The sequence below is a fragment of the Paramormyrops kingsleyae genome, chromosome 8 (assembly GCF_048594095.1).
Source record: "Paramormyrops kingsleyae isolate MSU_618 chromosome 8, PKINGS_0.4, whole genome shotgun sequence".
In the NCBI taxonomy this organism is placed as follows: Eukaryota; Metazoa; Chordata; class Actinopteri; order Osteoglossiformes; family Mormyridae; genus Paramormyrops; species Paramormyrops kingsleyae.
The window spans coordinates 4,280,862-4,305,827 of NC_132804.1; the positions used below are offsets into that span (position 1 = coordinate 4,280,862).

General features: G+C 45.9%; 2 long non-coding RNA genes and 3 other non-coding genes across 5 annotated transcripts; all 5 read left to right on the plus strand.

Annotated features, from left to right (window-relative positions):
- Positions 1-6,283: 6,283 nt before the first annotated feature.
- Positions 6,284-6,394, plus strand: trnal-caa (transfer RNA leucine (anticodon CAA)). Its single transcript has 2 exons — positions 6,284-6,321; positions 6,349-6,394. It is a non-coding gene; the product is annotated as a tRNA-Leu (tRNA).
- A 1,860-nt stretch (positions 6,395-8,254) lies between these two features.
- Positions 8,255-9,672, plus strand: LOC140592175 (uncharacterized). The gene is made up of 4 exons (XR_011992465.1): positions 8,255-8,518; positions 8,973-9,110; positions 9,303-9,425; positions 9,514-9,672. It is a non-coding gene; the product is annotated as an uncharacterized lncRNA (long non-coding RNA).
- Positions 9,673-15,014: 5,342 nt separating this feature from the next.
- On the plus strand, positions 15,015-15,125 carry trnal-caa (transfer RNA leucine (anticodon CAA)). The gene is made up of 2 exons: positions 15,015-15,052; positions 15,080-15,125. It is a non-coding gene; the product is annotated as a tRNA-Leu (tRNA).
- A 1,883-nt stretch (positions 15,126-17,008) lies between these two features.
- LOC140592176 (uncharacterized) lies at positions 17,009-18,389 on the plus strand. Its single transcript, XR_011992466.1, has 4 exons — positions 17,009-17,227; positions 17,672-17,809; positions 17,992-18,114; positions 18,205-18,389. It is a non-coding gene; the product is annotated as an uncharacterized lncRNA (long non-coding RNA).
- A 4,667-nt stretch (positions 18,390-23,056) lies between these two features.
- On the plus strand, positions 23,057-23,167 carry trnal-caa (transfer RNA leucine (anticodon CAA)). The gene is made up of 2 exons: positions 23,057-23,094; positions 23,122-23,167. It is a non-coding gene; the product is annotated as a tRNA-Leu (tRNA).
- Positions 23,168-24,966: the final 1,799 nt, after the last annotated feature.

Genomic DNA, 24,966 nt, shown 5'->3' on the forward strand with positions numbered 1-24,966 from the left:
ATTCCTGTACTGTATCCCGAATTGCGAATAAAAGCAAAGGTACTCCCTCATCCCAATCTTTTCCTGCCTCTGAACAGTAAGTTCGCAACATTGTCTTAAACGTTTGGTGAAAACGCTCGAGGGCACCCTGGGACTCCGGGTGATAAGCACTGGAGACCTGATGTCTAATTTTCAATTCCCGTAATACCTGGGAAAACAACCGGGAAGTAAAGTTTGACCCTTGGTCGGACTGTACATATCTCGGTAAACCAAATGTGGTACAAAATTTTATTAGCGCTTTCACCACCCCTTTTGTTTTTAAGCTCCGCATGGGTATTGCTTCGGGGTAACGGGTGGTGGCACACATTAGGGTAAAGAGATAACTATTCCCTGAACGAGTTTTGGGTAATGGACCCACACAATCAATAAAGACATGTTCGAAGGGTTCCCCAATCGCTGGGACTGGGCGCAGGGGAGCGGGGGGAATAATTTGGTTCGGCTTTCCGACTATTTGGCAGGCATGGCACGAACGACAGTATCTTTTTATGTCTGAATTTATTCCTGGCCAATAGAAGCACTTGGTTATGCGGGCGAGCGTCTTCCTAATTCCAAGGTGACCTGAACACGGGTGATCGTGAGCTAAGGCTAATACTTGAGGTCGAAGGGGACATGGAACAACCACCTGAAATACCGTAGCCCATTCCTTGGGAGACTGAGGAGGTGTCCACTTCCTCATTAGCACACTGTGATCCAAGAAGTAAGCTACTGCGTGGTCTGCTAAGTCTGCTTTCTCCACGGCCGAATCAAAGCACTCCTTCAGGGAGGGGTCAGCTTCCTGAGCGGAGATTAACTCTCCCCGTGTACATATGCTACCAGTGGCTTGGGGTGGAACAAGTTCTTCTAGTTCAGGTTCTGGACCAGAGCACGGGGGCAAAATGGTGATCTCCTGATCAGCCATAAAGGTGTCAGCTAGCTCAATGTCTGCAAATTTTCGAGCCTGGGACCGAGTGAGAACACAAGTGGGGAATACAGCAGGATAGTCAACATCCAAATTGTCGGAGCAGCACCCTGGCTCTGACGCTACCTCAGGTAGTGGAACTACCTTACCTCCCGCTATGTCGTTCCCCAAAATGAATGTAACACCCGAAACAGGAAGACGAGGTCGAACAGCCACTTTAACAACACCACAGAAATCATTGGTTTTCAAATACACTTGGTGCAGAGGCACTCTCACAGTTCCTAACTCAATCCCTTGCACAAGAACATCATAACCAGTGTACGTCGAGTCAGTAAAGGGTAACACATCGTCTAGTATAAAGGACTGAGCAGCTCCAGTGTCACGCAAAATGGTTACAGGGGTATTTACATCGGCATCATCGAACGAAACAAAACCAGAAAACACAAATGGTTGGAAGGCAGGTTCAACAGAGTGGGCTGGCGGCGAGACATCAATAACACAATCAGCAACATTTACCTTCCTAACAGCCGAACGGGTATTCTTGCGCCGAAGCGCAGGACAAACGGATATCAGATGACCAACTTCATGGCAATAGAAACATTCCCTGGTTTCTACGCGTGAGGTAGAAACAGCCGTCTCAGGGGTCGGCACCGATCTAGGGTGGAGTTTACGAGGCATAGGAGTAGGAACAAACACGGTTCGATGGGTCAGTATGAATTCATCAGCGAGGGTGGCGGCTTCCGCAAGAGACGTCACCTTTTGCTCATTCAAGTATATAACCACACGATCAGGTACACAGTTTTTAAATTCCTCTAACAAAAGCAGCTCTTTAAGATGATCAAAGTCAGTCACACCACTAGCGGTACACCATTTATCAAAGAGGAGTGACTTCTCCCGAGCGAATTCCACGTGAGTTTGCTGGGCGGATTTACAAAGCTTCCGAAAGTTCTGCCGGTATGCTTCGGGCACTAACTCATAAGCCCTTAAAACAGTGGCCTTCACCACATCATAATCTAGACTCTGTTCTAATCCAAGAGCCGAACATACCTCCTGAGCTTTCCCTACGAGTTTGCATTGAAGCAAAAGCGACCAAAGGTGCCTGGGCCAATTCAAAGTGGTCGCGATGCGCTCGAAGATAGGGAAATATGCATCCACTTCATTTTCTCTAAATATGGGCACGAGTCCAATATGGCGACTCACGTCAAATCCAATGTTCTCCTTTTCAGGAGTTCGAGTTAAACCCAGCGGAGATTGAGGATTAGGACGCACGTTCTCGTCCGGCGAACCTACACCGGCACGAGCGGTGGAGCGAGCAGTTTCAAGGGGCGAGCTTACCTTCCGCGGCGGAGGAACAGGCTGTGGCTGGCCTACCCTCGCCCTTTGCACGGCAGCGTCCCGCTCTGCTTCCATCTCCAAAGCCCTAATTCGTAAGATTTGGGCTTGGCAGTCCTGCTTCTTAATCTCCAATTCGGTTTCTCTCAGCCGAATTGTGAGGAGGATCTCCTCCTTAGACGAGCCGAGATTCTTGGGATCCATGCGAGACCCTGGCACCGGGCCTCCGGCTTCCGCCGTCGTAGGCGACCGGGCTGGGCTAGGTGCAACACCCGAGAGATCTCCAGGCTCTGGCAGGATTCCTTGCATAACCAACTCGTCGTGCAGGACCTGCTTAATCACCTGCTTCGAGGCACCGACAGGGATCACCACGTTGAAGAATCCCGCTATGGCTACCAGGTCAGACTTCCTGCAAGCCTCAAATTGTTCCGCTGTGGGGTTCAGCGTAAACTCAAGCAGGTCGAACGTAGCCATACTAAACCTAGTTACACAAACTATCCCTACCACAGATAAACCGCCAAGCAAACCCGAAAAACACACAGCAACCGAGTGACAACACAGAGGGATGATGCAAAACAGTGAAATCCCAGACAATGGGATCCCGGACGAGCCCCCAATTCTGTTACGACCCTGTCTAGGGGTTAGGGTGTAACAGAGGAAGGGAATGGGGAAAGGGGAACACAGGGTGTGGTGTACAAGGGAACACACGTGGACAAAGGGGATATTTTTATAGTTTTTTTTTATATTTTATTCACGCAAGACAGACACATAACAGCAAACCTGGTGCAAGAGCTTCAGGAGTGATAAAGGCCAAAACAATAAACAAAACCCCAACTACCGAACGAAACCCAAGTCTAACTGAACTACCAAAGAACACAGAAACAACAAAACCTATACCTAACTCCCTATCCAAATCAGTGGACACAAAGTATAACAAAACAAAACGGCAACCACTCCCTACGCACCAGATACATACACAAACACACATACAAGCCAAAGCGTAAAGTCCGAGGGGCGCGCGAAGTCGTAAACCAAAAACCGGGCGAAAGATCGAAAACCAGAAATCAAACAAAACCAGGGCAGAAGTACAGAGAAGGGCAAAGCGAGAAATCGTAATCCGAGAAACCAAAACCGTCATACACAATAATCATTCAAATAAGCAAACCAAAACACAATCCAAAATATGAGCAGAGCTCTCGAGGGTACTTTCTGTCCGGCTTTTCACTTCCGCCGGACGGAAGTGACGGCCGGCTTGCGGGGAAAGGTGGGCGGGGTCCAGACGGGGAGGCGGAGCAAGGGTCGAGCTGAGTGGTCCTGGTGGAGGGGGCGGAGCGAACAGCAGCAGGACGTAACAATGCCGATCTAATGGCCCAGATGAGCATCCTGGCTTCTCTTTATGAGCCCAAGTTATTTATGGCAAAATTAGGTTTTACAGGGGATCGGTAAATAACATGTTCGTGCAGTTTAGTAACATTCGGGGTGAATCATGGACGATTGATCTGAATTTCAGGACGATCAGTCCACACGCGATCGGAATTAATCCACAATTACAACTTTCCAGAATATTATAGTAAAGTTAATTCCATGTCACGTGGGTGACGTAATCGTCCGCGAATTCATCCTAATACAAGCGTGTAGTGTGGATGTCGCGGATCGCAGGCAGCTGTGTGCCCGTGATCTTCTGTGCTGAGTGCACCAGCCGCTGCAGAGCTCTGTTGTCCTGAACTGACAGAATCTGCACAGGGGTGTGGGGGACATCCGGACTTTCCTCAGTCTCCTGAGGAAGTAGAGGCGTTGTTGGGCTTTCTTGACTGTTGCCGTAGTGTGACTTGACCATTTAAGGTCATCAGTGAGGGTGACTCCGAGGAACCTAAAGCTGCTGACCTGCTCCACAGCCTCACCTCCGATGTAGATGGGGCTGTGCTCTGTTGTCTGTTTGCGGAAATCCACAATCATCTCCTTAGTTTTGTTGACGTTGAGGGAGAGGTTGTTGTCCTGACACCATTCTTCCAGGAGTCTGACCTCCTCCCTATAGGCCGTCTCATCGTCCTCGCTGATCAGACCTATTACGGCGGTATCGTCAGCAAACTTCAGGATGGTGTTGGAGCTGTACTTAGCTACACAGTCATGGGTGTAGAGAGAGTAAAGCAGGGGGCTCAGCACACTGTCCTGCGGGGTGCCAGTGCTGATGGTGATGATGGAGGAGGTTTTTCCACCAGTACGCACTGGCTGAGGTCTGTTGGTGAGGGAATCCAGTACCCAGTTGCGCAGTGAAGAGCTAATCCCCAGATCCAGGAGTTTAGTGATGAGCTGGGATGGAATGACGGTGTTAAATACGGAGCTGTAGTCCACAAACAGCAGCCTGGCATAACAGTTCATGTTTTCCAGATGAGACAGGGTGGTGTGGAGTGTTATGGAGATGGCATCCTCCGTGGACCTGTTGCTATGATAGGCAAACTGGAAGGGGTCCAGACTGTCAGGGATGATGTCCTTGATGTGTTCTAGCACCAGCCTCTCGAAGCACTTCATGGCTATGGGAGTAAGCGGTACTGGACGGTAATCATTAAGGCAGTCTGTTTTATTTTTCTTAGGGACAGGGATGATGGCTGAGTGCTTGAAGCAGGTGGGGACAGATGAGACTCTCAGAGACGTATCAAAAATATCCATAAAGACAGCAGCTAGTTGGTCGCAACATGTTTTTAAGACGCGACCTGAAACTCCGTCTGGGCCGGGTGCTTTACGGATGTTGAGTCGGGAAAAAGTCCTCCTCACGTCATCCTCGGAGAGCTTCAGGCTGGAGTCTTGTGGCGCTGCTTCAGTCTTTGAAGCTTCTTCCACCTCCCTTTCGCTCAGAGCTTTCGGGATGGCCCTCACAGTAATGAATCGCACATATTCATCTGATTCATGTGCATGATTGTTATTGCAATGTTTGTGCTCATTCTCAACACTCTGAGATTCACTGCTGTATCCTTCCCCAAATATTGCTAACCATCCCCTTTGATGACAAACTCATCATATTCATTAGCATCTGATCCTAGTTTCACACTTGAAACCTGAAACTTTTACAGGTAATGGTTGACTAAATGAATAAGCAGACAATTTTCTCTCTGCCTCTGGAACATAAGTAGTCCACACCTTGAACCATCAATCAGGGTTCATTAATTGGAATCATAAGAATGGTATTTTCGTCCTATATACTTTCAAAAATATTTCTATACCATTACATTCATGGCACTTCTGAGCTCTAGCTGGGCATTTCGGGTCTTTGCCAAAATGACCTGCACTTCCACGTAGCAACGCTGTTCTGACTTACTCTTCTGTGGGTGTTGTGGTCATTTGGGTTTCGCTTTGTTGTGTCTTTGCCCTGTGCAGTTCACACTTTCCTTCCTTGTCGATGTAATGCCTTCCTCGAACGTCGCTAACAAGGACTCCTCAATCCTCTCGCAGAACGACGCAACTTCCAACGCCCGGCCGAGAGTGCATAGTCACTAGCTGCTTGTCTGAGTCTACATGCAAATTGCCGCACTGTTTCCCCCAGCTTTTGTGAGAGTGCATGAAACGAGAGCGACACAAAATCTACCTTAACGTGCGATACAAAATAAGCATTCAAAGCCCACACTGCGGCATCATAATCGACCGCGTCGCCTGTATTCAGCAAGGTGGAGATAATGTGCTGCACGTCAGGCCCCGCACGATGTAAAAGCAACGCTCTCCTCTGCTGCCTAGTCACAGCTGTTGTATCAGCATTAACTATAAGTCCTTTCTCATTGGCAAAAAGTTCAAATGATGTTTGAACCATCTCATCCATTTTGCATCTGAAATAGCTTTAAAGCACTCGAACATCAGAACACTCACTTTATCCATATTGGTAGTACTCTCCCCTACTCATGACCACCCAGTTGTCATTGCCTGTATTATATTTTGTTATGTTTATTCACCTTGAACCATCAATCAGGGTTCATTAATTGGAATCACAAATCAAATTATTATTATTAATTGAACCAGTCCAAAGTCGTCAGGATGGCTGAGTGGTCTAAGGCGCCAGACTCAAGGTTCAATACCTTCCGTAGAAGCGGGTGTTCTGGTCTCCCACTGGAGGTGTGGGTTCGAATCCCACTTCTGACACAACCTTTTCTGAAATCAGGAAAGAGACTCAGGAGCATCATGGCCAGGACTGAGAGGCTTAGGAGGACTTTCTACCTCCAGGCCATAAGGTTTCTGAACCTGAACATGCCATTGCATCTCATACCCTGATGTACATTGTGCTCTTGTATCCCTCACCAAATCCGTACTGCTACACTGGTAGCTTTATGTCTTGTTACCGTTCATTTTGAACATACTCCTCTGCTTGCATTTTTAGCTTGCTTTTTGCACTTTTTAACTTTAACAACTTGCACAGTCTACAAAAGAGCGCTTCAGGATGCATTTCACTACGTGTTGTACTTTGTATAACTATGTATGTGACAATTAAAGAATCTTGAATCTACGAGTAGAGAATTAACCTGTGCAAATTTGTCATACGATGAACATTCCCAGATAGCAAAATCTTTCTGGCCCGGATGTGACCCACATCACGCATTTTCATCTGGCCTACATATAGCATGGAATGATGGCGATTGAGCGGACCGCTCTAGGTTGCCGCATCAGGTTGGCACATGTGGGCCAGAGCAGGGCCTAATGTTAGCCACGAGTGGGCGGGCTCTGTTTGACATCTGGCCATATTGTGGCCCATTACCAGTTTCTGAACCTCACAGATGTTAACCTCATAAGAGCTACTTTTCAACAGGAACTGCATACAGTGCCTGATCATGTGTTTAAAACCAACAAAAGTCCAACGTCTTCAAGGATTTTAAATCTGAGGGAAAAAAAAAAACAATGTCCATGGACGTCTGGTGCTGGGTGGGTTCTGTCTTCTTGAGGTGGACACGCCCTTTACATTTACAGCATTTAGCATATCCGCATGCTATCTGGGTTCCATCTATAAATCCTTTAGTCACGGCAAGAGCCTGGTCATTTTGCTTGGACACTGAATATCATTAGACAGTGGACATTGTTAGGCCCTGTTAAGCTACAGTGTATTGGGAAATAAAGTGCTGAATTGGAATGAAGTGTCCTGACACTACCTGCACATTAATGCTCGTAACGATTGCTTTTTCAAGTAACCTCCTTCATTTACTACTGTATTACAGTGATGAGAACGCGAGTAGGCATGCCTTCACAAATAAACAATTCTGTAATAAATAACGATGTATTATAGTACGTTATTCTCAAAGGTTTATCCCCAGGAAAAACAAAACAAACAAAAACATGCAGTAGCCTTTTGAGTGCTAAGCATACTCCGCGCATAGCCCGACACGCCGCTGCCAGTAGAAGAACCGCGGTAGTAGAAGAAGCTTCCAGTAGCAATAAACGGAGTTCAATACATACAGTTTGTAAAGATGCGAGTGCAAAACCACGGTGTCCGATGTTTGAAATGAGAAGCTGAAAACGGGTGTTCAGATGAGATTAGATAACCTTTAATCAAATCGAACGTATTTATATTGGCTAGGGAGTGACGGGGTGTCTAACCGGAGCGGAATTCTCGCTTCTATGCCGACTGTCACCCGCAGAAACGAACAGCCAAACCAACCTGCCCAACTCTGCCGACGCAACCGCACTGTAAACCCTGAGCTGCCGAAGCCAAACCGCTGTCCCGCAGGTACATTTAGTTCCTTTCGTCGCCACGGAGACTGAGTGACGCTCCGTCTGATCTCGGTCACTGGAACGGAAAGGGATCCGGTTCGCGCCATTAACTGCGGATTGCGCGCTAAACCCGCTGTCTGGAATACCCTCCGGTGTACCGCAGTCTGTTGTTAATCAGGCGGTGTGCGCATTCTCACGTGTTCCGAGCTTTAGAAATTAGTTTTGTCTTGATATATTGCAGTTTCGATTTATATATGTAGTATTGCGACATATTTTAATTAATCGAATCTTACATTAAGCTTTAATTGAGAATGAAAAAATAAAAATACATTTTATAGTACGCTATATATTGTGCGAAAAGTGATGCGTCGATGACAAATGTAGCGCCGTCCTCTCGCCACGCCTCTTTTTAAAGTTGCCTTTAAATTGGCGTTTTCCAAAGTCAGTACCATGCTAAGTAAAAAGCAATAGACGACAGGGTTGCAATAATGCGGGTGTTTCTGGCGGCTATTGTTATGGCTAAGTTGTTAATTGTATTTGGATCTAGATGTGAAAAACCATGTCCTGGTGAGTTTAACGCTCCTTGTCCATCTCCTTGTTATATAGCAGTTGTGTTAATGTAGAAGAATAATTAATTAGGCCTGCAAGTATTTGTCGTGGTTCACTGCTTGGTTGATTGATCCTTCCTTTTATGTGAACTGTGTCCTTTATCCTGCCAATGCCCATTTCTAAGTCATGGGTATGCCTAAATTGACTGACTGGGATGTTTTCCAGCTTGCCAATGGGTGGAGGATCCACATGGTTTATTCAAAATGCAACAACAAAACGCTCCAATTGCTGTCTTGTCCAGTCAAATTCCTCGATCTGACCAGAAACTCCTGCATGAATCTGAAATGGCAGCTTCTGAATGTTTAGCTAAATGGCTAACAACTTCTACTAAAGATGTTCGTCTGCCTTTGCATGCAGTTTGGTTTATTTAGTCTATCGGAATTAAGCCTATGGTATGGATTTTCCCATGTAGTCTGCAGAGCTGGTGCCTGTCCAACAAATGGGGGGAAGCTGCCATCAACATCAAGCTGTACCTGTGATTGCGACTGTCCTGGCAAATTGAAGTGCTGTGCATATGGAACTATCCGTACATGTGTGCAATCTACTTCTGGTAAGTGTCCCTGCTTTTGTGTGATCGTGTGTGTAAATGTGCTCCTTGTTCCCTAGTGACTGGGTAGGACTAGGGTGGCCACGGGCATGACTTGGCACTCACTCACCTGAGTGCCAGCTTGTAGCTGACAGGAAGTGGTGGCATCTGTATTGGTGTAATGTTAATGCCTTTGTCTGATCTTTGCTTCTGAAGGATATCCAGGTCTATGTCCCGTCATTACGACGAGTGCCACAACGTGTAAGGTTGACGGAGATTGTTCCAAGGGCTGGCAGTGTTATTCCAGTGGTTGTGGTAACCTGTGTGTACCTACAGCAGGTAATGTTGTGTGGTTGTAATTAAACCCAAAGTAATTGATGCTCTGTGGTGTGTGTGTATATAACCCCATTGCCTACTTCCTCTACAGGGAAGCGAGACGATTGACCCCCTCAAAGGGATGTTCGGTGGTCCCAGGATTCCCGGTGTCCTGTGGGAATGTACACTGCTTGTCCCTGTGACTTACGGGGGTGCTTTCTGGTGCAATTCTGAATTGTGGTCAACTGAGCAATAAATGCTTGTTTGCAAAGCTTGCTGTGGGGTGCATTTTTGTGAGCTAGAAAGGGGTTTGAGGGAACTCCCTTTGCTGTTCTCCTGTGGGTGGTGTGGCTTACTGACTGAATTCAGTTATTCAATGCAAATACACAGAACCATGCTGCTATTTTGGGATGTGGATCACTAGTCTGCTACAGAAAGTGGCTGCTCATCAATGCAATCATTGTAGCAGCTGTGTTTCAGCTCTGGTGCTGCTAACTTTGGATGCAGACAGTTCAAATATCTGCTGCCCTTAGCAGCGAAGACTTGCTGTCAAGTTATGGTAGGTTTCAACAGCTCAGCTCTTGCCCAAACTTGGAAACGGCCAGTCCAAGACTGAAGGAGGCAAGGGACAACTCAATTATTGTCTTACTTGGAAGCAAGATTAGGTCGATACCCGATTAGGTTGTTAACGTTTAAGGATAAACAATGGAAAATTTTGGGCTGGAGCGTCCTGCTATATTATAGTTATTCACCTTGAACCATTAGTCTGGTTTCATTAAATCGCAGGCATCCCTGGTTCTACTCTGGTCCCTTTGCGCTTCTTTCTTCTGCTTGCAAACATCCACCCTATAGTTCCCCCCCTCTTAAATGGATAACATACTGTTCAGTACATGGCTTTCCCCTTTTACTTGGACATAAACTGCTGTCTCAAACATGTTTTCTCTACAGACTTTTGGTTTCAATTACAGACCAACCAAACTCAGTCATATATTTTTAATTTCTTCTGTAGCTAAACACTGGTTTTAACAGCCGTAGCTCATTTTCTTAAGTACGCCAATACAAATACTTGACGTGGTTTTTCAGCTTCCCAATTCAATTCTTTTATTGTGTACAAGTACGAGTACACTGAAATGCTTGCTTGCATGTGCTCCTGCAGACAGTGAACATAGACAAGATGGATAGATAACAGGATGACAAGTGAATGAATGATGGTGAATTATAAATAAGTAAATAAGACCAAAATCACAGGAATAAATAGAGACAGAGACAAAAATATATGTGTGGGTAGCAGTGGAGGTGACACAGGTTACTGATTGTTCATGAGTCTGATTGCAGTTGGGTAGAAACTGTTCCTAAACCTGGAGGTGCGCGTCCGAATGGACTTCAGTCGCTCCCCAGATGGGAGGAGGGTGAAAAGTGACAGTGCAGGGTGGCTGTGGTCCCGTCTGATAGTTCACTTTCCTGAGACAGCGTTGTCTTAAAATGGATGAGAGAGGGATATAGGGCTCTCGAAGGAACAAACAGGCACGCTTAGGTTCACTCAAATACACTTTAATAAGTAATACAAAATGATCTCGCATTAACACCAATACTAAGCTATCATATTGAAGGCAATGCAAAATAACTCGTACTACAACGGGTATCAAATAATATATATCTTATAGCTAATAGTATTAGGTGCAAAGGTACGAATATATATATAGAAAAGAAGCAATAATACATAAAAGAAGCAAGGAAACATAAAAAGTTACGAAATATTATCACAAGCGGCAATAATTTACTCGCAACAATCAATGGAAAGCATAAGCAGTTGCAAAGCTATTTACACTCGGACGTGCTATCATCACCCACCTTCACACATGGACTGGGGAGCCCTTTCAGTCCTGGCAGGAGACCAACACGTGAGTTCCGAGAAAAGTGCCGGGCGATGCGTGCTCTATCCCACGGCTGAACTCCGGTCAGTACTGGGATCTCCCCCTTCCTTTATACTAAATTTAGAGTTGCGTGTGGGCAGGGGGTAAGCTGGCCAGGCTCACCTCTTCCCCCCAGGCAATATAGTGTGCTCCAATTGCCCCTTTTGTCCGAGTGATGCTGCTTGCGATAACATACTACAATAGGCGTCCTTGCGCAATGCCTCCCTGTTCCCCCCTAAAGGCAATATAGGGTGCTGTATACCGACCCCCCACCCTATCTCCCGAAACCAAGATAAGCATCCTGCATGCCTGTTACGACCCTGTCTAGGGGTTAGGGTGTAACAGAGGAAGGGAATGGGGAAAGGGGAACACAGGGTGTGGTGTACAAGGGAACACACGTGGACAAAGGGGATATTTTTATAGTTTTTTTATATATTTTATTCACGCAAGACAGACACATAACAGCAAACCTGGTGCAAGAGCTTCAGGAGTGATAAAGGCCAAAACAATAAACAAAACCCCAACTACCGAACGAAACCCAAGTCTAACTGAACTACCAAAGAACACAGAAACAACAAAACCTATACCTAACTCCCTATCCAAATCAGTGGACACAAAGTATAACAAAACAAAACGGCAACCACTCCCTACGCACCAGATACATACACAAACACACATACAAGCCAAAGCGTAAAGTCCGAGGGGCGCGCGAAGTCGTAAACCAAAAACCGGGCGAAAGATCGAAAACCAGAAATCAAACAAAACCAGGGCAGAAGTACAGAGAAGGGCAAAGCGAGAAATCGTAATCCGAGAAACCAAAACCGTCATACACAATAATCATTCAAATAAGCAAACCAAAACACAATCCAAAATATGAGCAGAGCTCTCGAGGGTACTTTCTGTCCGGCTTTTCACTTCCGCCGGACGGAAGTGACGGCCGGCTTGCGGGGAAAGGTGGGCGGGGTCCAGACGGGGAGGCGGAGCAAGGGTCGAGCTGAGTGGTCCTGGTGGAGGGGGCGGAGCGAACAGCAGCAGGACGTAACAATGCCGATCTAATGGCCCAGATGAGCATCCTGGCTTCTCTTTATGAGCCCAAGTTATTTATGGCAAAATTAGGTTTTACAGGGGATCGGTAAATAACATGTTCGTGCAGTTTAGTAACATTCGGGGTGAATCATGGACGATTGATCTGAATTTCAGGACGATCAGTCCACACGCGATCGGAATTAATCCACAATTACAACTTTCCAGAATATTATAGTAAAGTTAATTCCATGTCACGTGGGTGACGTAATCGTCCGCGAATTCATCCTAATACAAGCGTGTAGTGTGGATGTCGCGGATCGCAGGCAGCTGTGTGCCCGTGATCTTCTGTGCTGAGTGCACCAGCCGCTGCAGAGCTCTGTTGTCCTGAACTGACAGAATCTGCACAGGGGTGTGGGGGACATCCGGGCTTTCCTCAGTCTCCTGAGGAAGTAGAGGCGTTGTTGGGCTTTCTTGACTGTTGCCGTAGTGTGACTTGACCATTTAAGGTCATCAGTGAGGGTGACTCCGAGGAACCTAAAGCTGCTGATCTGCTCCACAGCCTCACCTCCGATGTAGATGGGGCTGTGCTCTGTTGTCTGTTTGCGGAAATCCACAATCATCTCCTTAGTTTTCTTGACGTTGAGGGAGAGGTTGTTGTCCTGACACCATTCTTCCAGGAGTCTGACCTCCTCCCTATAGGCCGTCTCATCGTCCTCGCTGATCAGACCTATTACGGCGGTATCGTCAGCAAACTTCAGGATGGTGTTGGAGATGTACTTAGCTACGCAGTCATGTGTATAGAGAGAGTAAAGCAGGGGGCTCAGCACACTGCCCTACGGGGTGCCAGTGTTGATGGTGATGACGGAGGAGGTTTTTCCACCAATACGCACTGGCTGACGTCTGTTGGTGAGGGAATCCGGTACCCAGTTGCACAGTGAAGAGCTAATCCCCAGATCCAGGAGTTTAGTGATGAGCTGGGATGGAATGACGGTGTGAAATGCAGAGCTGTAGTCCACAAACAGCAGCCTGGCATAACAGTTCTTGTTTTCCAGATGAGACAGGGTGGTGTGGAGTGTTATGGAGATGGCATCCTCCGTGGACCTGTTGCTAAGATAGGCAAACTGGAAGGGGTCCAGACTGTCAGGGATGATGTCCTTGATGTGTTCTAGCACCAGCCTCTCGAAGCACTTCATGGCTATGAACCGCCCAGTAGCGCTTACCATTAAGGCAGTCTGTTTTATTTTTCTTAGGGACAGGGATGATGGCTGAGTGCCTGAAGCAGGTGGGGACAGATGAGACTCTCAGAGATGTATCAAAAATATCCGTAAAGACAGCAGCTAGTTGGTCGCAACATGTTTTTAAGACGCGACCCGAAACTCCGTCTGGGCCGGGTGCTTTACGGATGTTGAGTCGGGAAAAAGTCCTCCTCACGTCATCCTCGGAGAGCTTCAGGCTGGAGTCTTGTGGCGCTGCTTCAGTCTTTGAAGCTTCTTCCACCTCCCTTTCGCTCAGAGCTTTCGGGATGGCCCTCACAGTAATGAATCGCACATATTCATCTGATTCATGTGCATGATTGTTATTGCAATGTTTGTGCTCATTCTCAACACTCTGAGATTCACTGCTGTATCCTTCCCCAAATATTGCTAACCATCCCCTTTGATGACAAACTCATCATATTCATTAGCATCTGATCCTAGTTTCACACTTGAAACCTGAAACTTTTACAGGTAATGGTTGACTAAATGAATAAGCAGACAATTTTCTCTCTGCCTCTGGAACATAAGTAGTCCACACCTTGAACCATCAATCAGGGTTCATTAATTGGAATCATAAGAATGGTATTTTCGTCCTATATACTTTCAAAAATATTTCTATACCATTACATTCATGGCACTTCTGAGCTCTTGCTGGGCATTTCGGGTCTTTGCCAAAAATGACCTGCACTTCCACGTAGCAATGCTGTTCTGACTTACTTTTCTGTGGGTGTTGTGGTCATTTGGGTTTTGCTTTGTTGTGTCTTTGCCCTGTGCAGTTCACACTTTCCTTCCTTGTCGATGTAATGCCTTCCTCGAACGTCGCTAACAAGGGCTCCTCAATCCTCTCGCAGAACGACGCAACTTCCAACGCCCGGCCGAGAGTGCATAGTCTCTAGCTGCTTGTCTGAGTCTATATGCAAATTGCTGCACTGTTTCCCCCAGCTTTTGTGAGAGTGCATGAAACGAGGGCGACACAAAATCTACCTTAACGTGCGATACAAAATAAGCATTCAAAGCCCACACTGCGGCATCATAATCGACCGCGTCGCCTGTATTCAGCAAGGTGGAGAATATGTGCTGCACGTCAGGCCCCGCACGATGTAAAAGCAACGCTCTCCTCTGCTGCCTAGTCACAGCTGTTGTATCAGCATTAACTATAAGTCCTTTCTCATTGGCAAAAAGTTCAAATGATGTTTGAACCATCTCATCCATTTTGCATCTGAAATAGCTTTAAAGCACTCGAACATCAGAACACTCACTTTATCCATATTGGTAGTACTCTCCCCTACTCATGACCACCCAGTTGTCATTGCCTGTATTATATTTTGTTATGTTTATTCACCTTGAACCATCAATCAGGGTTCATTAATTGGAATCACAAATCAAATTATTATTATTAATTGAACCAGTCCAAAGTCGTCAGGATGGCTGAGTGGTCTAAGGCGCCAGACTCAAGGTTCAATACCTTCCATAGAAACGGGTGTTCTGGTCTCCCACTGGAGGCGTGGGTTCGAATCCCACTTCTGACACAACCTTTTCTGAAATCAGGAAAGAGACTCAGGAGCATCATGGCCAGGACTGAGAGGCTTAGGAGGACTTTCTACCTCCAGGCCATAAGGTTTCTGAACCTGAACATGCCATTGCTCCTCACACCCTGATGTACATTGTGCTCTTGTATCCCTCACCAAATCCGCACTGCTACACTGGTCGCTTTATGTCTTGTTACCGTTCATTTTGAACATACTCCTCTGCTTGCATTTTTAGCTTGCTTTTTGCACTTTTTAACTTTAACAACTTGCACAGTCTACAAAAGAGCGCTTCAGGATGCATTTCACTACGTGTTGTACTTTGTATAACTATGTATGTGACAATTAAAGAATCTTGAATCTACGAGTAGAGAAGTAACCTGTGCAAATTTGTCATACGATGAACATTCCCAGATAGCAAAATCTTTCTGGCCCAGATGTGGCCCACATCACTCATTTTCATCTGGCCTACATATAGCATGGAATGATGGCGATTGAGCGGACCGCTCTAGGTTGCCGCATCAGGTTGGCACATGTGGGTCAGAGCAGGGCCTAATGTTAGCCACGAGTGGGCGGGCTCTGTTTGACATCTGGCCATATTGTGGCCCATTACCAGTTTCTGAACCTCACAGATGTTAACCTCATAAGAGCTACTTTTCAACAGGAACTGCATACAGTCCCTGATCATGTGTTTAAAACCAACAAAAGTCCAACGTCTTCAAGGATTTTAAATCTGAGGGAAAAAAAAAAACAATGTCCATGGACGTCTGGTGCTGGGTGGGTTCTGTCTTCTTGAGGTGGACACGCCCTTTACATTTACAGCATTTAGCATTAGGCCCATATCCACATGCTATCTGGGTTCCATCTATAAATCCTTTAGTCACGGCAAGAGCCTGGTCATTTTGCTTGGACACTGAATATCATTAGACAGTGGACATTGTTAGGCCCTGTTAAGCCACAGTACATTGGGAAATAAAGTGTTGAATTGGAATGAAGTGTCCTGACACTACCTGCACATTAATGCTCGTAAGGATTGCTTTTTCAAGTAACCTCCTTCATTTACTACTGCCTTCACAAATAAACAATTCTGTAATAAATAACGATGTATTATAGTACGTTATTCTCAAAGGTTTATCCCCAAGAAAAACAAAACAAACAAAAACATGCAGTAGCCTTTTGAGTGCTAAGCATACTCCGCGCATAGCCCGACACGCCGCTGCCAGTAGAAGAACCGCGGTAGTAGAAGAAGCTTCCAGTAGCAATAAACGGAGTTCAATACATACAGTTTGTAAAGATGCGAGTGCAAAGCCACGGTGTCCGATGTTTGAAATGAGAAGCTGAAAACGGGTGTTCAGATGAGATTAGATAACCTTTGATCAAATCGAATTTATGTATATTGGCTAGGGAGTGACGGGGTGTCTAACCGGAACGGAATTCTCGCTTCTATGCCGACTGTCGCCCGCAGAAACGATCAGCCAAACCAACCTGCCCAACTCTGCCGACGCAACCGCACTGTAAACCCTGAGCTGCCGAAGCCAAACCGCTGTCCCGCAGGTACATTTAGTTCCTTTCGTCGCCACGGAGACTGAGTGACGCTCCGTCTGATCTCGGTTTCTGGAACGGAAAGGGATCCGGTTCGCGCCATTAACTGCGGATTGCGCGCTAAACCCGCTGTCTGGAATACCCTCCGGTGTACCGCAGTCTGTTGTTAATCAGGCGGTGTGCGCATTCTCACGTGTTCTGAGCTTTAGAAATTAGTTTTGTCTTGATATATTGCCGTTTCGATTTATATATGTAATATTGCGACATATTTTAATTAATCGAATCTTACATTAAGCTTTAATTGAGAATGAAAAAATAAAAATACATTTTATACTACGGTATATATTGTGCGAAAAGTGATGCGTCGATGACAAATGTAGCGCCGTCCTCTCGCCACGCCTCTTTTTAAAGTTGCCTTTAAATTGGCGTTTTCCAAAGTCAGTACCATGCTAAGTAAAAAGCAATAGACGACAGGGTTGCAATAATGCGGGTGTTTCTGGCGGCTATTGTTATGGCTAAGTTGTTAATTGTATTTGGATTTAGATGTGAAGAACCATGTCCTGGTGAGTTTAACGCTCCTTGTCCATCTCCTTGTTATATAGCAGTTGTGTTAATGTCGAAGAATAATTAATTAGGCCTGCAAGTATTTGTCGTGGTTCACTGCTTGGTTGATTGATCCTTCCTTTTACGTGAACTGTGTCCCTTATCGTGCCAATGCCCATTTCTAAGTCATGGGTATGCCTAAATTGACTGACAGCTTGGCAATGGGTGGAGGATCCACATAGTTTATTCAAAATGTACCAACAAAATGCTCCAATTGCTGTCTTGTCCAGTCAAATTCCTTGATCTGACCAGAAACTCCTGCATGAATCTGAAATGGCAGCTTCTGAATGTTTAGCTAAATGGCTAACAACTTCTACTAAAGATGTTCTTGTCTGCCTTTTGCATGCAGTTTGGTTTATTTACTCTATTGGAGTTGAGCCTATGGTATGGATTTTCCCATGTAGTCTGCAGAGCTGGTGCCTGTCCAACAAATGGGGGGAGGCTGCCATCAACATCAAGCTGTACCTGTGATTGCGACTGTCCTGGCAAATTGAAGTGCTGTGCATATGGAACTATCCGTACATGTGTGCAATCTACTTCTGGTAAGTGTCCCTGCTTTTGTGCGTGTGTGTGTGTCTCGTGACCTAGTGACTGGGTAGGACTAGGGTGGCCACGGGCATGACTTGGCACTCACTCACCTGAGTGCCAGCTTGTAGCTGACAGGAAGTGGTGGCATCTGTATTGGTGTAATGTTAATGCCTTTGTCTGATCTTTGCTTCTGAAGGATATCCAGGTCTATGTCCCGTCATTACGACGAGTGCCACAACGTGTAAGGTTGACAGAGATTGTTCCAAGGGCTGGAAGTGTTATTCCAGTGGTTGTGGTAACCTGTGTGTACCTACAGCAGGTAATGTTGTGTGGTTGTAATTAAACCCAAAGTAATTGATGCTCTGTGGTGTGTACACGTATATAACCCCGTTGCCTACTTCCTCTACAGGGAAGCGAGACGATTGATCCCCTCAAAGGGATGTTCAGTGGTCCCAGGATTCCCACTGTCCTGGGCCATTGCAATGCTGCCAGATGTCCTGTGGGAATGTACACTGCTTGTCCCTGTGACTTAGGGGGGCTTTCTGGTGCAATTCTGAATTGTGGTCTACTGAGCAATAAATGCTTGTGTGCGAAGCTTGCTGTGGGGTGCATTTTTGTGAGCTAGAAATGGGCTTGCGGGAACTCCCTTTGCTGTTCTCCTGGGGGTGGTGTGGCTTAAATTGACTGACTGAATTCAATTGTCAATGCAACTATACACTGACCCATAACCCCATTTGGGGATGTAGGTCACTGGTCCACAGCAGAAAATGGCTGCTCATCCAATGCAGTTATTCGAGTAGCTGTGTCTTGCCTCTGGTGCTGCGACAATTGAATACAGATTTAAAGATCTGCTACCACATTGGGCCCTCAGATCAATCCATTTTAGTTCAATATTTTCGGATTCAAAAATCTGACATCAGCTGGTAGCGTTCAGAAACGGGAAACATAATTAGGTTCCTCCCCCGACATTTGTGTAGTTGTCACCGTACAGAGCAGACAATGCCCTTTTAAGGCAAAATTGTCATACATGGTTCTCTGAACAAAATGAGTCTTTGTATATTAAGTTGCAGAAATCAAATTCTTAAACCATGGAGTACGACTAGAGAACTTTAAAATGTTGTGTGGACCTGCCCTATAAATATTGGAGAAACTGTAAATAAAACTGGTGGACAAATTGGCAACACCTGTGGCTGGAGCGTCCTGCTATATTATACTTATTCACCTTGAACCATCAATCTGGTTTCATTAAATAACTGCTGTCTCAAACATGTTTTCTCTACAGACTTTTGGTTTCAATTACAGACCAACCAAACTCAGTCATATATTTTTAATTTCTTCTGTAGCTAAACACTTGTTTTAACAGCCGTAGCTCATTTTCTTAAGTACGCCAATACAAATACTTGACGTGGTTTTTCAGCTTCCCAATTCAATTCTTTTATTGTGTACAAGTATGAGTACCGTGTACAATGAAATGCTTGCATGTGCTCCTGCAGACAGTGAACATAGACAAGATGGATAGACAACAGGATGACAAGTGAATGAGTGAATTATAAGTAAATAAGACCAAAATCACAGGAATAAATAGACAGAGACAAAAATATGTGTGGGGGGGGTAACAGTGGAGGTGACACAGGTTACTGATTGTTCATGAGTCTGATTGCAGTTGGGTAGAAACTGTTCCTAAACCTGGAGGTGCGCGTCCGAATGGACTTCAGTCGCTCCCCAGATGGGAGGAGGGTGAAAAGTGACAGTGCAGGGTGGCTGTGGTCCCGTCTGATAGTTCACTTTCCTGAGACAGCGTTGTCTTAAAATGGATGAGAGAGGGATATAGGGCTCTCGAAGGAACAAACAGGCACGCTTAGGTTCACTCAAATACACTTTAATAAGTAATACAAAATGATCTCGCATTAACACCAATACTAAGCTATCATATTGAAGGCAATGCAAAATAACTCGTACTACAACGGGTATCAAATAATATATATCTTATAGCTAATAGTATTAGGTGCAAAGGTACGAATATATATATAGAAAAGAAGCAATAATACATAAAAGAAGCAAGGAAACATAAAAAGTTACGAAATATTATCACAAGCGGCAATAATTTACTCGCAACAATCAATGGAAAGCATAAGCAGTTGCAAAGCTATTTACACTCGGACGTGCTATCATCACCCACCTTCACACATGGACTGGGGAGCCCTTTCAGTCCTGGCAGGAGACCAACACGTGAGTTCCGAGAAAAGTGCCGGGCGATGCGTGCTCTATCCCACGGCTGAACTCCGGTCAGTACTGGGATCTCCCCCTTCCTTTATACTAAATTTAGAGTTGCGTGTGGGCAGGGGGTAAGCTGGCCAGGCTCACCTCTTCCCCCCAGGCAATATAGTGTGCTCCAATTGCCCCTTTTGTCCGAGTGATGCTGCTTGCGATAACATACTACAATAGGCGTCCTTGCGCAATGCCTCCCTGTTCCCCCCTAAAGGCAATATAGGGTGCTGTATACCGACCCCCCACCCTATCTCCCGAAACCAAGATAAGCATCCTGCATGCCGATCTAATGGCCCAGATGAGCATCCTGGCTTCTCTTTATGAGCCCAAGTTATTTATGGCAAAATTAGGTTTTACAGGGGATCGGTAAATAACATGTTCGTGCAGTTTAGTAACATTCGGGGTGAATCATGGACGATTGATCTGAATTTCAGGACGATCAGTCCACACGCGATCGGAATTAATCCACAATTACAACTTTCCAGAATATTATAGTAAAGTTAATTCCATGTCACGTGGGTGACGTAATCGTCCGCGAATTCATCCTAATACAAGCGTGTAGTGTGGATGTCGCGGATCGCAGGGAGCTGTGTGCCCGTGATCTTCTGTGCTGAGTGCACCAGCCGCTGCAGAGCTCTGTTGTCCTGAACAGAGCAGCTGCTGTACCAGGATGTGATGCATCCTGTCAGGATGGATTCCACAGTGCACCTGTAGAATCTGCACAGGGGTGTGGGGGACATCCGGGCTTTCCTCAGTCTCCTGAGGAAGTAGAGGCGTTGTTGGGTTTTCTTGACTATTGCCGTAGTGTGACTTGACCATTTAAGGCCATCAGTGAGGGTGACTCCGAGGAACCTAAAGCTGCTGACCTGCTCCACAGCCTCACCTCCGATGTAGGTGGGGCTGTGCTCTGTTGACTGTTTTGCGGAAATCCACAATCATCTCCTTAGTTTTGTTGACGTTGAGGGAGAGGTTGTTGTCCTGACACCATTCTTCCAGGAGTCTGACCTCCTCCCTATAGGCCGTCTCATCGTCCTCGCTGATCAGACCTATTACGGCGGTATCGTCAGCAAACTTCAGGATGGTGTTGGAGCTGTACTTAGCTACGCAGTCATGTGTATAGAGAGAGTAAAGCAGGGGGCTCAGCACACTGCCCTACGGGGTGCCAGTGTTGATGGTGATGACGGAGGAGGTTTTTCCACCAATACGCACTGGCTGACGTCTGTTGGTGAGGGAATCCGGTACCCAGTTGCACAGTGAAGAGCTAATCCCCAGATCCAGGAGTTTAGTGATGAGCTGGGATGGAATGACGGTGTGAAATGCAGAGCTGTAGTCCACAAACAGCAGCCTGGCATAACAGTTCTTGTTTTCCAGATGAGACAGGGTGGTGTGGAGTGTTATGGAGATGGCATCCTCCGTGGACCTGTTGCTAAGATAGGCAAACTGGAAGGGGTCCAGACTGTCAGGGATGATGTCCTTGATGTGTTCTAGCACCAGCCTCTCGAAGCACTTCATGGCTATGAACCGCCCAGTAGCGCTTACCATTAAGGCAGTCTGTTTTATTTTTCTTAGGGACAGGGATGATGGCTGAGTGCCTGAAGCAGGTGGGGACAGATGAGACTCTCAGAGATGTATCAAAAATATCCGTAAAGACAGCAGCTAGTTGGTCGCAACATGTTTTTAAGACGCGACCCGAAACTCCGTCTGGGCCGGGTGCTTTACGGATGTTGAGTCGGGAAAAAGTCCTCCTCACGTCATCCTCGGAGAGCTTCAGGCTGGAGTCTTGTGGCGCTGCTTCAGTCTTTGAAGCTTCTTCCACCTCCCTTTCGCTCAGAGCTTTCGGGATGGCCCTCACAGTAATGAATCGCACATATTCATCTGATTCATGTGCATGATTGTTATTGCAATGTTTGTGCTCATTCTCAACACTCTGAGATTCACTGCTGTATCCTTCCCCAAATATTGCTAACCATCCCCTTTGATGACAAACTCATCATATTCATTAGCATCTGATCCTAGTTTCACACTTGAAACCTGAAACTTTTACAGGTAATGGTTGACTAAATGAATAAGCAGACAATTTTCTCTCTGCCTCTGGAACATAAGTAGTCCACACCTTGAACCATCAATCAGGGTTCATTAATTGGAATCATAAGAATGGTATTTTCGTCCTATATACTTTCAAAAATATTTCTATACCATTACATTCATGGCACTTCTGAGCTCTTGCTGGGCATTTCGGGTCTTTGCCAAAAATGACCTGCACTTCCACGTAGCAATGCTGTTCTGACTTACTTTTCTGTGGGTGTTGTGGTCATTTGGGTTTTGCTTTGTTGTGTCTTTGCCCTGTGCAGTTCACACTTTCCTTCCTTGTCGATGTAATGCCTTCCTCGAACGTCGCTAACAAGGGCTCCTCAATCCTCTCGCAGAACGACGCAACTTCCAACGCCCGGCCGAGAGTGCATAGTCTCTAGCTGCTTGTCTGAGTCTATATGCAAATTGCTGCACTGTTTCCCCCAGCTTTTGTGAGAGTGCATGAAACGAGGGCGACACAAAATCTACCTTAACGTGCGATACAAAATAAGCATTCAAAGCCCACACTGCGGCATCATAATCGACCGCGTCGCCTGTATTCAGCAAGGTGGAGAATATGTGCTGCACGTCAGGCCCCGCACGATGTAAAAGCAACGCTCTCCTCTGCTGCCTAGTCACAGCTGTTGTATCAGCATTAACTATAAGTCCTTTCTCATTGGCAAAAAGTTCAAATGATGTTTGAACCATCTCATCCATTTTGCATCTGAAATAGCTTTAAAGCACTCGAACATCAGAACACTCACTTTATCCATATTGGTAGTACTCTCCCCTACTCATGACCACCCAGTTGTCATTGCCTGTATTATATTTTGTTATGTTTATTCACCTTGAACCATCAATCAGGGTTCATTAATTGGAATCACAAATCAAATTATTATTATTAATTGAACCAGTCCAAAGTCGTCAGGATGGCTGAGTGGTCTAAGGCGCCAGACTCAAGGTTCAATACCTTCCATAGAAACGGGTGTTCTGGTCTCCCACTGGAGGCGTGGGTTCGAATCCCACTTCTGACACAACCTTTTCTGAAATCAGGAAAGAGACTCAGGAGCATCATGGCCAGGACTGAGAGGCTTAGGAGGACTTTCTACCTCCAGGCCATAAGGTTTCTGAACCTGAACATGCCATTGCTCCTCACACCCTGATGTACATTGTGCTCTTGTATCCCTCACCAAATCCGCACTGCTACACTGGTCGCTTTATGTCTTGTTACCGTTCATTTTGAACATACTCCTCTGCTTGCATTTTTAGCTTGCTTTTTGCACTTTTTAACTTTAACAACTTGCACAGTCTACAAAAGAGCGCTTCAGGATGCATTTCACTACGTGTTGTACTTTGTATAACTATGTATGTGACAATTAAAGAATCTTGAATCTACGAGTAGAGAAGTAACCTGTGCAAATTTGTCATACGATGAACATTCCCAGATAGCAAAATCTTTCTGGCCCAGATGTGGCCCACATCACTCATTTTCATCTGGCCTACATATAGCATGGAATGATGGCGATTGAGCGGACCGCTCTAGGTTGCCGCATCAGGTTGGCACATGTGGGTCAGAGCAGGGCCTAATGTTAGCCACGAGTGGGCGGGCTCTGTTTGACATCTGGCCATATTGTGGCCCATTACCAGTTTCTGAACCTCACAGATGTTAACCTCATAAGAGCTACTTTTCAACAGGAACTGCATACAGTCCCTGATCATGTGTTTAAAACCAACAAAAGTCCAACGTCTTCAAGGATTTTAAATCTGAGGGAAAAAAAAAAACAATGTCCATGGACGTCTGGTGCTGGGTGGGTTCTGTCTTCTTGAGGTGGACACGCCCTTTACATTTACAGCATTTAGCATTAGGCCCATATCCACATGCTATCTGGGTTCCATCTATAAATCCTTTAGTCACGGCAAGAGCCTGGTCATTTTGCTTGGACACTGAATATCATTAGACAGTGGACATTGTTAGGCCCTGTTAAGCCACAGTACATTGGGAAATAAAGTGTTGAATTGGAATGAAGTGTCCTGACACTACCTGCACATTAATGCTCGTAAGGATTGCTTTTTCAAGTAACCTCCTTCATTTACTACTGCCTTCACAAATAAACAATTCTGTAATAAATAACGATGTATTATAGTACGTTATTCTCAAAGGTTTATCCCCAAGAAAAACAAAACAAACAAAAACATGCAGTAGCCTTTTGAGTGCTAAGCATACTCCGCGCATAGCCCGACACGCCGCTGCCAGTAGAAGAACCGCGGTAGTAGAAGAAGCTTCCAGTAGCAATAAACGGAGTTCAATACATACAGTTTGTAAAGATGCGAGTGCAAAGCCACGGTGTCCGATGTTTGAAATGAGAAGCTGAAAACGGGTGTTCAGATGAGATTAGATAACCTTTGATCAAATCGAATTTATGTATATTGGCTAGGGAGTGACGGGGTGTCTAACCGGAACGGAATTCTCGCTTCTATGCCGACTGTCGCCCGCAGAAACGATCAGCCAAACCAACCTGCCCAACTCTGCCGACGCAACCGCACTGTAAACCCTGAGCTGCCGAAGCCAAACCGCTGTCCCGCAGGTACATTTAGTTCCTTTCGTCGCCACGGAGACTGAGTGACGCTCCGTCTGATCTCGGTTTCTGGAACGGAAAGGGATCCGGTTCGCGCCATTAACTGCGGATTGCGCGCTAAACCCGCTGTCTGGAATACCCTCCGGTGTACCGCAGTCTGTTGTTAATCAGGCGGTGTGCGCATTCTCACGTGTTCTGAGCTTTAGAAATTAGTTTTGTCTTGATATATTGCCGTTTCGATTTATATATGTAATATT